Source organism: Leptonotus elevatus, chromosome 3, assembly GCF_054856555.1.
Source record: "Leptonotus elevatus isolate MCC_2025b chromosome 3, RoL_Lele_1.0, whole genome shotgun sequence".
In the NCBI taxonomy this organism is placed as follows: domain Eukaryota; kingdom Metazoa; phylum Chordata; class Actinopteri; order Syngnathiformes; family Syngnathidae; genus Leptonotus; species Leptonotus elevatus.
The window spans coordinates 23,645,922-23,660,758 of record NC_141241.1 but is presented as its reverse complement, the minus strand read 5'-3'; positions in this window follow the sequence as shown (position 1 = coordinate 23,660,758).

The following is a 14,837-nucleotide window of genomic DNA, read 5'->3' as shown; positions in this document are numbered from 1 at the left end:
AACACTTTACATTTGACTACTCATTCACCTACTGATGACGCAGCATCAGGAGCAACTGTATAGTTTAGTATATTGCTCCTGGATACTTCCACGCGGTCACAATGGCATGGGATCGAACCCACGAGATGACCACTCTACTACCGAGCCACGTCACCCAGCAACTTCTGCTTGCTTCGTGTCTATTTAACATTTTTGCCCAATCTCGACCTCAAACATCCATCTAAGGTGCAAAGCATTAACAATATCATGATCACTAAAATGACAAGTAAAAAGTCATAAAGTGTTATGTAAGTTATAAATCAATCGTGGCTCAAGTGGGTGGCTCGATTTCCAGTCACGAGCCTTTGAATATTCCTTACTCTTTATGCATCCAGAATAATAGTTTGATCATGTGTTTGTCCGAGGTGAAGCCGGGAACATAACCAAATATGGCCCGTTGCTCTAAATATGACCAAAACCAGATTTGTTCATGGAAATGTTAACTCATTGATTTCTTGAGATCTATGATGTAAAATGTACTAAGTTAGAAAATATATTAGAAAAAAGAACCATTCAAAGATTAAAAAGTATATATATACTTTTGCATTCTGATGAGATCTCCATTCGTTTTCTTCTTCCTGTAAGGCGCTGACAATGACAAATTGGTCCCACCGTCCAAAAAGTCAGCTTTAAGTCCCACTGGAAGATAATAAAAAAAATAAGTTAAACATAGAGTATGTTTCACCTACTACAGTCAAACAGATATTGTATTACTCTCCACATGTCAGCAGCATTACTCAAAGCAGTAAAACACTTCAGTGCTAACATGCTAACCCTGAACATTGTGTAATCTGTTGTGCAGATCCAACTTTTAAAAAGGGCCGAATGTGTTTTAGATTTTCAATCAGTGTGCTTCAGGAAATGTTCTCCCTCACCTTACAAGCAACATACTTGTTTTTAAATGCTTTATTTCGGAGTCGAGTGGGAGAACGTGAATCCCTGCAGTAAAGCCTGTCAAAACGAAGAAGCGCGAGCACGTATGACAACAAGGTGTACATCCTAGCGGGATTGTCAACTCTATACAGCTTTATGTCACACTAAAGTAAAGCGTTAGCGTTAACATCAATTTAAGCAATTGAGGCTTTCAGACCTGTATAGTGAAACACTATCGATCCATCACAATGTCATTCAGATGATTTGAAAGCACTTCTTTTAATGTAAAAAAAAATAATGCAACTCAAGCCCTCCTCTATTGAATAAGAGAGATTTGTGCAATCAAGCTTGATATTTTTTCCTCCTTAATCCTTGCATCCATTTTCTATACGTCTTGTCCTCATTAGGTTCATTTTCCCTCCATCAAATGAGCCAGATGTTTTAATATAATGACAGCAGTGATGAGTGAAGAGTCGTTTTTCAAGGTTTTGTTCCCTCATTGGGAGACAGCTGCTCGAAATCTGTTCCTAAGGATCACATCATGGTAATAGTGAAAATCATTATAGTGTGTTTACCAAACTATGTTTACTGGCAGCGAGAAATACAGTTGTCATCATTTCTTGTTTTCTGTAAAAAAATAAAAATAATTCTGGCATTTAACAAAAGAGAGGAAACGTTGTGAATACGTGAATGCGGGCTTTCATAAAATATAGATTCATGTTGTTTTTTTCCCCTCTATTGCCGGACACATCTGTACAGCTCTATTAACACACAGCCGTGACCAATGTTGTAGGAAGGCCAGTGTCATTATTTTCTATTTAGTGAAATGTTCCGGCAAAATATATAAAAATCTTTGTCCAAAGGGCACAATGGACGAGCCTGTTGGCATGACCAGCGGCCTTGACATGGCCTTTTTATGCGTATTGTATTCACATCTGTCTTCCAGCCAAATTTGCAAGATATTTGTGAATGAGGGGCTCCAAAAGAAAACACAAGCATACTGATGTATAGCCGCCAACCCACATCCTCACTAAACTGACAACATTTAACTTTAGGCTCCAATTTGACTTTGGCCTGTGGCAAAGCAAGCTGATTGAGGCCTTTGATAGGCAGTAATACAGCGTGACCAGATGACTTTTGTTCAGAAATGGAAATTATCATAAAAGGGAAGGCGGGAGGTCCGCAAAACTGACGTTATTTCATAAAAATAAAAATAAAGTCATTCCAAGTGACAAGAACCCCCTTTCTCTACAAACTGGGCAGCATTGGCTTTCTTATTGTGAGGTCACTCTAAAAACAAGCGAATGCACTGAGACCTGTTGGGGGGGAAAACACGACATTACAAAAATAACTTTTCAGCGGCCAAAACAAGAGCCATAGCTACCTGGCACATGGCGGTCAGCCCCTCCCACAGGGAAAACATCACTAAATATTTCCCAATTGCAAAGGGCTCAACTGCAGCGTTTGATCTTCACCACAAGCATGCATCTGCTGTATTTCTGGCATGAAGTCCGTATATGACTCCTGTCACATCTGGTCACAATGCAGCTCAATGTCAAGATGTGTGAAGGTCACATTTCTTTTTGGTGTTATGCACTCTCAAAAGAGAATTGTGGAGACAATTTAAAATTAAGTTAATTAATTATGCACTCTAAAAAAACAGTTGGGTCAAAAATAACCCAACTATCTATCCTCTACTTGGGTCGGTTTGACCCAACTTTGAGTCAGGAAATGGGTCTTTCAGCGTAAAACAACTCAGAAATATTGGTCAGATCCTTTACTTGGGTCAATAAATTGGGTCATTTTGTATTAAAAAAAACCCAGAAAGTTGGGTCAAATTGATCCATAAAGTGGATCGGTCCATTTTTTATCCATAATTGGGTTACTTTTGACCCAAATGATTTTAGAGTGTGAGTTCATTAAACTTAATATATCCACTTGAATGAAATGAATCCAAAGTGAATATTTAAAATTTAAGTTAATCTAAAATAAATCCAAAGAGAACTTATTAAATGTAATAAACTCATAATTAATTACATTTAATATATTCACTTTGGATACCAGTTGAAGCAATTTTATTAAGTTGTTCAACAAATCGACTTGTAATTTTAAATTGGTTCAACAATTCTCTTTTTAGAGTGTTTATTATTTGTTTTATGTTCTTATAGATATAACTTCAACTTCAAGTTGCTCGATTTAAACCTCAAAGATTTCCTGCGCTTTAAGCAGAGAAAGCTCTATATTCATGCCTGGCACAAATCTGCACAGAGGCATATTAGACTTGGTGTTGGTAATTTCATAGACGCACACATGCCAGGATATTTAAATCAGGGTGCTTTGCGCCGTTGTGAGTGTAAACACAGGTGACTCCATTCATCGCCAATCAAAGCGATTCCTCTCCATTACCTTCGTATGCGGCAGTGTGGTCTTCCAAATTGGCAAACAGGTGGAGTGAGTCAAAAAAATCAGGATACGCCAGCATTTAAGCGTGGCCTTTCTATGAAAAAAAAAGTCCTTAGCAGCACTTGTCCATTCACATACACAGATTTTAAATAGGGACAAATAAATTGTCGTTCACACAGCAGAGTAAATCATATTCAAAGCACTATAATGTAGTAAACATACTCTCACACTCTTAAATACTACAACTTATATAATTAATACTTTGTTGAGGTCCATTCTGATCTTCACTCCTTTTTGGGGAGGAGTTGCTCAGCATCTCATCATCATTTCGTCACCACGTGTGAGACAGAAACGGCATTTCCTTTGTACAGCCCTCTTCTGGACATCACACAGATTTGTAATACTAGCCAAAAAAATGGATCAGTGCCTAACATAAATCATAGCTATTAGCTCAGCTAGTATCAGGTCATGAAATAAATCTTAAGGATACAAGGAACTGAAAAGAAAAATCTCACATGCGGATAATGTAAAGTTGGCGGCCGTGAATATTCATTGCACGAAAATCACAGTGCACAAGTTTTAAAAACAAAAATAGAGCCCGTTTTTCATGCGTCAATTTGTGTCCTGTCAGTCGTTCACCTCAGCGAAGGTCCTCCAAGAGCATGTGAGTCAACAAGCTGGCGTTTGGAAATACCACAGGAGGCTTTTAGATGCCGCTGAAATTGGCATCACATGGGTGGCAGACATGAAACGCGTCCGCAAAGATGTAATTACGTGAACAAAGAGGGGACAGATAAAAATCAAATTGAATTAAATGGCCAAAGAAAAATAAAATAAACTGGCCCTTCCTATGACTTCCTTCCTTCCTTCCTTCTTCTTGGTGTGTCCTGGAGAGCAACATTGGACGAGTGACCGCATCTCTTTATATCGCAAAAACAGTGCATCCTGATTCAAAGTGGACCAAAACCATTTTCTGTCACTTAAATTGAGCATACAAAAAGTCCCAGTATTTGGCTTTACTTTCTACCCTTAAGAGTTCATTACTAATGTATATTTTTCAAATTGCTGAATGTATGCACACACGCACAGAATCTGGCAATATACTATTATAACGATATGCAAGAGTGCCTTCAGCATAGTGCAATAGGTTGGATTGAGTTCAGGGTTATTCACCATCTGCCTTTGGTGTCTCCTTCACAACTCTGGAATCACGCAGAGCACAAGTCCTGAAAGCGTTGGTGCCAAGCCCATCCCAACTCTCAATATACACAGTTTTAAAGATGAAAGTTTATTAGAATTTGAAAAATGCTTCCCATATGTGACCATCTTTAGTCTGTAGTCGGTGGGTGACGGCGGGATTGCTCCTTTGCTGATACGATCAGTTGAAAGCATTCTGCTTCTTTTTCAAATTTACAGAATGTCACAGCTTGAGATGAGGCAGTCATCAATGTCTGACCGGGTCTTCATCGCACTTTTATGGTCTCTGGAAGAGAAGCTCGAGAGTACGTAACATAAGAGCAATTTAAACTTGGTTGTAATTACCGCATGTCTCGGAACCCGGACCCCAAGTTAAGAGGAATACACAAGATGTATTGCATGGTAAGAACATATAATTTTTACACCAGTCTTATTCTGATTTTTTTTTTAATACATGTGCATTTGGAATAACAAAAGAACCAAATGTGTGGCTTGTTCAGGAAGCTATTATTTGTCTAACTCTCAACACTTATTGCTTCTGAAATATTGGACTTTTTCCACTCGATGATCAAAGATGAGATCATGCACCGAAAAGCAGTGGAGATCACCGTTGTCATGACTTTGCCAGAAGATCAGAGAGACTCCTTTAATGTTATCCCAGCCTACTTAAAGCCCAGAGGGGGCATTTTTTCATGGTGACAAAATCTTGAATTATTTTACACAATTCCACTTGGAGCTAACACATTCCAATCTCAAAGCATTACAGTCAAAAGTAAGCAAAAATATTTGCTGACCACATTCAGAATGTGGATTTGCATTTTCTGAATATTTTTTTTCTATTTAAAAATATATATATACACTTTACCCCCCCCCCCACCCCCTGTTTTTCTGAGTAATTTTTCATCCTGTTTTTCTGAATATTATAATAATAATATATTTTATAGCACTTTTCCACCTTGCAAGGCCCTCAAAGCGCTTTACATTTGTCTACCCATTCACCTTTTGTTGACGCAGCATCAGGAGCAACTGGGGGTTCAGTATCTTGCTCAAGGATACTTCAACGTGGTCACAATGGCTTACGATTGAACCCACAACCTCTGGATTGGGAGACAACCACCATACCACTGAGTTAGGCTGTTCAGAAACAACAGGAACATTTGTTTTCAGAAAAACAGAAAGAAAAGAAAACAAAGCTCCCCAAAAATTAGTCAGAAAAACAAAAGTTGTCTTTTTTCAAGTGAATGCAATACGCTTCCGTAAGGACATAAAGGTACGGCCCACTTGACCAGACTTTTAGAAATGGGGGGCCTCGGGGGGGGGGGGGGCAAGGATGTTTCAGGGTTTCCAAAGATAATTCCAAATAATTTGTTTCATAGTAAATTAATTTCAATCCGACTCTCTAAATGTTGAACTATATTTAAGTACATATTAAGCATGCAGGAGATTTTTGCACACAATGTGCTTTTTATCAACAATGTACAAAAACATTCAAAGTCTATGAAATAGTTGACATCATTGTTTAACATGAATGACATTTTAACACATACACTTGTTTAGTTTAATTCGTTTAAGGAACAAGTCACATTTTATCCCCTTATTCCATTTTCCCCACACCCTATGAAAAAAAATAAAAATTCTTCCTCAACTTCCTTAACATTGTTATCCCCAATGGAATAAATGCTTAACTGGCCAATGAGTCATGTAGTGAGTGAGAGATGTTCATTATGCTCGTTCTGAAAGGTGCAAACAGCAACAACCGCTAACGATAACATTCACACTGTCAGTGAGTGGGAATTAAACCCACGCTGCCTGCATGAAAGTCAGCAACCGATAATGAATTCCATTTCTATTAAATACTTTTATCTAAACATGTGGGTAGAAGTGTTTATGTCAAGCGTTTCCATTTAGGTGAACTGCTCAAAGTCCTTCAGAAGTCAAATAATTTGCACCGTCAATAAAACGGAGATGTTTACATGTTTAAGGGTCCCTGTGTGGTAAGTAGTGTGGGATACTATTCCACTGTGTACGTCGCTATGAAAAGACTCCAGAGCCACTGGCAGCTCAGCCAGCTCCGACCACTTCTAAGGGAAGATGCAGCGCAAATAGGTTGCAGGCTGCAATCTCCAAAGTAGCGTATTTGGAATAAATTACACAAAAGTCCAGTAATTTGTTGTCTCCCTCCCCTGTATTTGTAAAGGTCCAGATGCTTCAAGGGTAACTAAACCACAGCTCTATTACTGTATTTTTTTCCAAATGAATAATAAATGAGGGGAAATGTTGGGATTGGTCCAAAATGGAGCGAAGAAAAAATCAGTGGTGACTAACAACCAGATTCTAAAAATTCTAAGATCTTACTGTACTATGTACTCCATTAAATTCAATGCAACCTTGTAAATAACAGTACTACGTTCAATTTTTATCTATACAACATACGCAAATCAATATAATTGCTTGAATTTTGTTGCCCTGCTTTGTCACTAGTGGATATAGGACTCACTCATAACTACAGTAACAAACAATTGACATACAGTATGTCAGGCACGTCCCCAAGGCAAACTTGGGGAAGGAGGCCCAGCAGGAATAGGAAGTCATACACACACTAAAGTAATTACTCCAAAAACTGCATTGTAAGGAATAGTGAGTTTGTTTGTACTTGCCATCTTCACAACTAAAGCACTGCTCTTCATTATACCGAACCTTTTGTTGAAAGATGATGTAACTCATGATGGGAGCAGTCTGAAGTCTACAAAACTATTTTGTCTGGCAATTTATACCCCCCCCACAAAAATGCATCCTAACCAATCGGGAGAACCTTCATCATGCAACAAGGCAATTACCCAAAGCACACTGCCAACACAACAAAGGATTTCATCAGGGGGGGAAAGTGGAAGGTCTTAGACTGGCCAAGTCAATCAACAGACTTCAACCCAATAGAGCATGCATTTTACCTCCTGAAAAAGAAACAGAAGTGAGAAACTCCTAGAAACAAACAATAACTGAAAGAGGCTGCAGTAAAGTTTCAAAGGAAGAACGCAACAATCTGGTGACTTCAATCGGTCGCAGTCTTGATGTATTTATTGTAAGTCGGGGTTATGCCACTAAATATGAAATGTTATTCACTTGAAGTCAAATGAACATCTGTTGTAATACTTTTGCTGACTTGAAAAGTGGATGGCTTCAAACCAAGTTTATGTTTGTACATCTCAGTCCCTATGGCACTGCTTACACAAATTTTAGTTATTGTTATGACAACAGAATTTTGGAGAAACAAAAAAAAATGGGTATGACGCCTCCGAAGAGCATATGCTCTGGCAAAAGAGTCCTCATGTGTCCCAAAAATAAAATTGAGATACTCTTATATTCAAATTCTACACCTAATTCCCTTTACATGGACGCACCTCAAAAACTGATAGCTACAGCATTTTAAATGTTGCCAAGTTGCTATTTTTCATCTTCAAGTTTCATATTTCATAGCTCATATTTGATTTAAATTGTATTCCACTTAAAAGAGCATAAAGGTGAACATTTGTGGTAATATTCTGCGACAGTTCATCTGTGATGTGTCGATGAAGTGGTGTGTCATCTTTCATAGATGCCATTTCATGATATTGACAACATTGAGAAGCGATCAAAACATTATTACATTAGCCTACATTACATACAAGGCATTGCTGCATTTCACAACTTTTAATTACACTCATCCCGACTGGTCACTCTGCTCTGGTGAGAGTTGCGTGGCTGCTCGCATGAGTTTCGCCCTCGTCAGTGGACAAGCTTTAGTTTAGTGCTTGAATGCATTCATTTGAATTAAGCGATCCCGGAATTGAAGATTATCTCTGTTTGGATTGTAAACCTTCGCCGCTGTGTTTACTGATGACGACATTCACTTTTGCTACAAGGTAAATGGTCACATTATGATATATTTAGAAAATTCTTTGGTTGCTATGTCCATTTACATGAATTATTTAAGCTAGCGCTGCTAGCTAAAGTTGGCTAAGAACACGTTGGCTAAAGAGGCACTTATCCAGTAATCATTGCTTATTTTCATACACTTCTGTTATAATTTAAACTTTTGTGATGCTGGGAAATGAAAAAAGCGACCCGAAGGAGGATGTTTGTGGAGAAATCTCAAAATCGACATTTTTGTCCAAACAATCTATTTTTGTCACTAACTCAAAACTAATGTTCAGGTCACATATTATTTTCAAGAGTCATACTTCTGTAAAGAATTCTAGATGCAGCGGTTATCAAAATGTTGTATAGGAATGGGAGTTTTATTTATTTATTTTTTGGTCGACAATTGTAGCGTTTAACTGAACGTTCTCACTTCTGAACAGGATCACTTCACCTGGAATAGGCTCTTTAGTCTGAGTTTTCTAGTATTGAACTGGAGTCCTTTAAAACCCTGCCACTTCTCATACCTCATTAGTCTGCAATATGCGGAGGACCTTGACAAAACGTACTGAAGTGATGATTTGTACTCATAAAGAGTTTGGTTAGCCATCCAATTGCTGTCACTTCTCCTTTCCCGAGTCACTGTTGAGTCGGCGACTACGCCAGCGAGAGTCAGGGTGCACCCTAGACCGGTCGTCAGTAACGTAAAGAACTTCTACACTGCCAAGATGGTCTCATGTCTGCAAGGCTGACAGTTGTGTGACAGTTGTGTGCAAGTGGCTGTCATTTGGAATGTGTTCTGTGAAGGTCTGGTAAGCCACTGAGGGGATGCTTCTGCCAAGAGTTGAAGGTCTTGTCATTCTTTCAGAGTAAGATTGATGCTCACTGGCAGCCAATGAGGCCGATCTCTTTAATTTACAAACACTGTGCGCTCTTTTGTGCTACAGTGAGATATTATCAAGATCATCAACGTCTCATATTTGCCTCAATCTGGTTACTAGAATTTCAATTGCCTGCCATAATATTCCAAAATGAAAGCAGATATGAAACCATAATGTAACTGGCATGTTTTTTTTGTTTTTATTTATTGCCAAGACCCTGAATCCAGGATAAGTAAATGGATTCCATGGAGTCACTCTGGTTTTGCTCCTGGCAGAAATACAAATACTTTACAGTATATATCCGTAATTGTGCATCTTTGTCTTTTGCAGGGTTTTCATTTTAATAATTTTTTTAGTTTGTTTTGACTTTTTTTTTTGTGTACGTTTTAATTAGTTTTCTGGGTGGTTCTGTTAGTTTTTATTAGTTTTAGTTTAAAAAATGTTTAGTGTTAGTTTAGTTTTAGCTAGTTTCAGTGTTATTTTATTTATTTATTTATTTTAATGTGTATTACTTGTGCACAATATTTAATAAATACCAAGGTAAAATGACAAAAGTAACACATTTCTTACCTAGCGTTGCATTTCGCCTGAGTTAAATGAAAAAGCAGGCGAGCCAAGCCATTGGAGCCAAAAGACAAGCAGACAAATTAGAATTTTATATACACAAATCCAAAGTTAGTCATTCAAAACTTTTGTTTTTAGTTTTTGAAATTGAATCCAAACAATACATTAATACTATATGGAGATAGATAAACAAGAAACTGATGAGAACTGTGGCTTTATGCACTTAAAAAAAAGAAAAAAGTTTTTATTTAAATATCCCTGTTGGCTTCTTTGGTTGTTTTTTTTCTGTATTAACCACGTGTTTGTGTAGTGTTCACAATTTGTTTGTGTATTCTGTTTAAAATTGTTCAATAAAGTTATATGGAAGGAGAAAAAAAAGCAACACAAATACAGTACAGCAAGTACAAAAAAAACCAAGGGGCGACGTCAACTGAAGGTGCTTTTCTATTGGCTGCTGCCAGATGACATCACTTCTGTGTGACACTTTCAAACTGTTTAAAAAAAAAGAAGGAAAAAAAAAAAGATGATTACAAATTAGGGGCGCCAGGCGCTAAATTTTTTAAATCATAATTAATCGCATGACTTCACTAGTTAACTCATGATTAATTACAAATTTTAGATCTGAAAAATCTAGGTTTTCATACTCTTGTTAACAAAAGTGGGAAAAAATGTTATACTAATAGAAATAGTTCAAATGAATTTTTGACGTTTATAGCCGTCAATGGCAGTGAATGAGTTAAAATCACATTTGAAATCATCCCCAAAGGCTCATGTAATAAATTACTTATCAAAGACTCAAACAGAGGACACTTTCTTTATAGTTAGTTTTAGTTAGTTTTGTTAACATAAAATGTAGTTTCAGTTAGGTTTTTATTTTTTATTTTTAGCATTTTAGTTATTATTTATTTATTTTTAGCTTTAGTTTTTTTCATTAGTTTTCCTTAAGTAAAATAATCTTGGGGTTTTGATGGCTGAGTTGTCAGCATCATTTCTGCATTTCGGATAGTCGGGTAATAAAACTTGAAGATATGGACTGATGTGTTGGCCACTTCACTGTCTATCGCTGCCTCTTTGTGTTTAAGTTGTGGTCTTCTTAAACTGGAACTCAGATGTATGGTCAGATTTGTTTCTTCAAGACATGCCCGTGGTGTTTAATCTCTGCTTCGCAGTCAGAAGCGGAGAGAGGGGACATATTGGACAGTGGGAGGGCTGGATCGGAGCCTCCTGTGTTTATTTTGGTGGGCAGAGTCCCGCAGCAAGGTGCTCGCTGTCATCACTGTGACCTACCAACCCGGGTGGCTGGACATCATCGGGTCTCCGTAGAAGAGGGACACATGCAGCAGCATGTGGGATGTTCAGGCAGGGGTCGAAGGGCAGGGCTGCTTCTGAACATGTGCACAGATGTCATGAAGTATCCACAGTTGAAGTCAGAACATAAACATGCAGCCAACACAGTGGCATAACATTGTTAGTTTAGTGGATGACTTACATTTACTCAAGTGATCTTACTGCCTGCTGATTGGCTGCTCTTTTGAGACAATTCTGGATTAAAAGATTCAAAAGCACCACAAATCTCTTTCTTAGTAATCAAGAACAGTAGTATGGAGCACTGGGAAGACGATAAACCATAACGTCTCGGAGGGATTGAGGCTTCGAAAGGAATTGAGAGCAGTTTGTCAAGTGATAGCGCCGTCCCAACCAAGTTGGCTTGGAAACTGATTACAGAAGCCTTAAGGAGATCCCCGTGGCAAAGCAATACAGAGAGCTTTTGATACAGAGACTCCAGCACCAGATCATCACGATTACTCAAGATATACTTGTTTTTTTAATTTATTGCACAGCGGTCACTGTAAATAAAAGGAACATTTGGTTCTCAAGAAAATGAATTAACGAAGTCATCACAAAGTTTTCAGCAGTATTGGGAATACGTTTGAGCTAGATAATGTGATGAGCTACAGAGACACTGAGCAGGCCAACAGAGCGCCAATGACCAGCAATGAAGCCCAAGTGACCTGTTAGCAAAGGTCAGTGGCAAAGGAAAACAGAGCAATCCCTCACCAGTCTAATATCTTGGAATGTCCCGGGAACTGCATGAAGAGAAGAATGGCCTTTTAAAGGATCTTAATCAGAGTCATGTTCTTCACACTGATGACCTTCCTTGTGACGGTCGTTCAGATTTTGTAATTCTGTCGGATATTTATACATCATTTGATATACCATACCTAAGAGTATAGGGATGAAATATAAGGCAAATAAGTAGGCGCAGGTCCCGTGAAATACAAATATGAAAATCTTGTTCAGACAATTAATCCTCTCAGAGAGGCATTTAATTGAACGCTTCAATTTTGCGTTTTGTTTGAGCATTGTACAGACTATTGAGTGTTTTCTAGGAATTTGCCTCTTTGCTGGGAACTGAAGCACTTTGATCATTCTTGAAGGTGACAGCACAGTGAGAAAAATAATTGGGGAATTAGTAAATTAGATATGTTGTTGATGTGATACTGATATTTCAATAATTGTAATAATGCTGGCAATGACTTAGTAGTCTACTAGTCGCACACCAACAATGGCTATTGTTTTATTTTTTTTTTATTTTTTTTAAAGAGCTCAGAATTGTTCATTCGGTAATGTCATCATCGTTGCTCTTTTTTTTTTTGTATGTGGGTGATAATGTGTATGTGCGTGTGTGAGTGTGTGTGTGTGTGTGTGAATGTGCGGGGGTGTGTGCGTGCGTGTGTATTCGTTAGTTCACCAAAAACCTATTTTTAAAAAAAAAAACAATGGCTATTGATGTTTCATATAGGGTGTGTGTGTGTGCTTGCATATGTGTGTGGGTTTGATTTGTATCAGAAACAAAAGCCCCGTTCATCCAGATTCAGAAGACCAAGTGATTTCAATTAGAGCTGTATACATTGTTTACTAAGTCCAGGGACATGCAAGTCATGTAGGAGTCTGATCTTAAGGTTGAGAGAAGAACCTTGATCATGTTGACCAGAATACCTCAAGGAGCAACACTAATGACAAAAAATTGAATAGCTTTTCATACCAGACTGTCACCCAAACAGTTTTAATGAGAACTTGGCAAATAGCTGAAAAACTGATAGGTGACTTTTCAATGTAGTCAGCTCATGATTGCCCTCTGTAGGAACAGACTTACCTAAGCATCATCATCCAACTATAGTGGAGTAGCTCCAAGAACAAATGCTCTTTTCATTTCACTCAAAACATGCAGGCTCTACTCATCGACTGCTAATCCAATTGCTGCTAATTGATCAATTGAAATCACATGCATAGGGACAAGTAAATAATCCAGTCTAAGTACTGCACAAAAAAGCACTTTTCTTCTTTTGAATGTGCCATAACTAAGCGAGTCATGACTTTTTTTTGCTTGTTCTATAAAGGGACTCATTTTTAGATAGCCATGTTTACCAGTTTACTATAATACATTCTTTCAGAATGTCACATGGAGAGCAGCTCGTTAGCAAGTATTTTGTGCCACTGAGTTTAGTATTCCAATAGAAGGCCATCTCATAGAAGGGCTTGCACAGTGTGTATGATTTATTTGTGTTCCCTTTACAACTTGATAAACGGTTTGTTTGTCGTTGTAGTGGTCAGCATGTGTTCCTCACTGTTCTGATTTTCGGGTCTGAATCTGTCCTGTGGTTAACTGATGACCACTTCACCACTTGTGTTTACATTCTCAAATGATAAATTCTATAAAATACCTCGGAAATCACCATGTCCCATCACCTAGGAGTTTAGTTTTAGATATTTGTTTAATTAATTTATTAATTTATTATAGTTGATTAGTTGATTGCCAGTTCAGGGTGTATTTGCATTCTTAAATGATAAATTCTATAAAAAATACCTTGGAAATCACCATGTCCCATCCATCACCTAGGAGTTTAGTTTGAGATATTTTATTTTATGTATTTATTTATTTATTTTATATTTATAATTTTTATATTCATAATTATTTTTATTTATTTTTATTTTTTATTATTATAGTTGATTAGTTGATTGCCAGTTCAGGGTGTGTTTACATTCTCAAATGATAAATTCTATAAAATACCTAGGAAATCACCATGTCCCACCACCGATAAGCTATTTTCAGAACAGGCCCACAAGCTACATATGTGGTTGGGGGTTCCTTGGTTCCCATGGGCACCATATTGGTGAATTCTGCACTTAATTGTCCATGGGCTGTCAATGGTCCAGCTCAAACGTGACCCTAATGAGGAGAGGCAACTATAGAAAACAGACTGATGCACGGGAAAATGCTCTACTTGACCGACCACATTTGAGAAAGAGTGGCTTTGAGGGCGCTTCCACCTGTTGCTTAAGGGTTAGTATAATGAGAGAGTAACCAAATCGAGGCAATTGTTTCAGATGACCTCAGATGTTGTGACATCAAGAGAAAATATAAGAGCACTCATCATGGGAAAGTTGTGCGTGGCACGGTGGCACCAGCAGTCACAATTTCCAAACACCAGCCCAATTTCCATGCTCATCCCAGAAAAAGAAAGCCAACGAAAACAGTGCATCTGAGCTTTGTTTCCCTCTTATTTGCATAATTCACTTTGATGGGTGAAGACTTGTCTCAATCCCTGGTTTGCTCATATGTGCAGATTACAAAAGGCCTTTTTCCAGCTCCGTGCAGGCTACCAACAAGAAGAGACTATCAAAGAGAAGGAATGAGCTTTCAAGTCAGGACCCTTCGATTGTGTTACTGATTGGTTCCAGGTGAGGCAGCTTTGTAAAGTTCAAATGGAGGAAAATTGCCCTCCGTGCAGTGCTTGTGAGAGAAGAGGAGGCTTCACAGTTGGCATGCTGCTCCGGAATTCCTAAAACGACTCACGTTTGGTGGGATTTCCAAAGGATAAATGTAAGGCCTCTGAAATCTTGTTGTGGTTGATTGCAGTTACATTTCAAACTAAGCCCAGAAGAAAATGGCTGCATGGGGCATCTGGCTCTTTTACAAAAGCA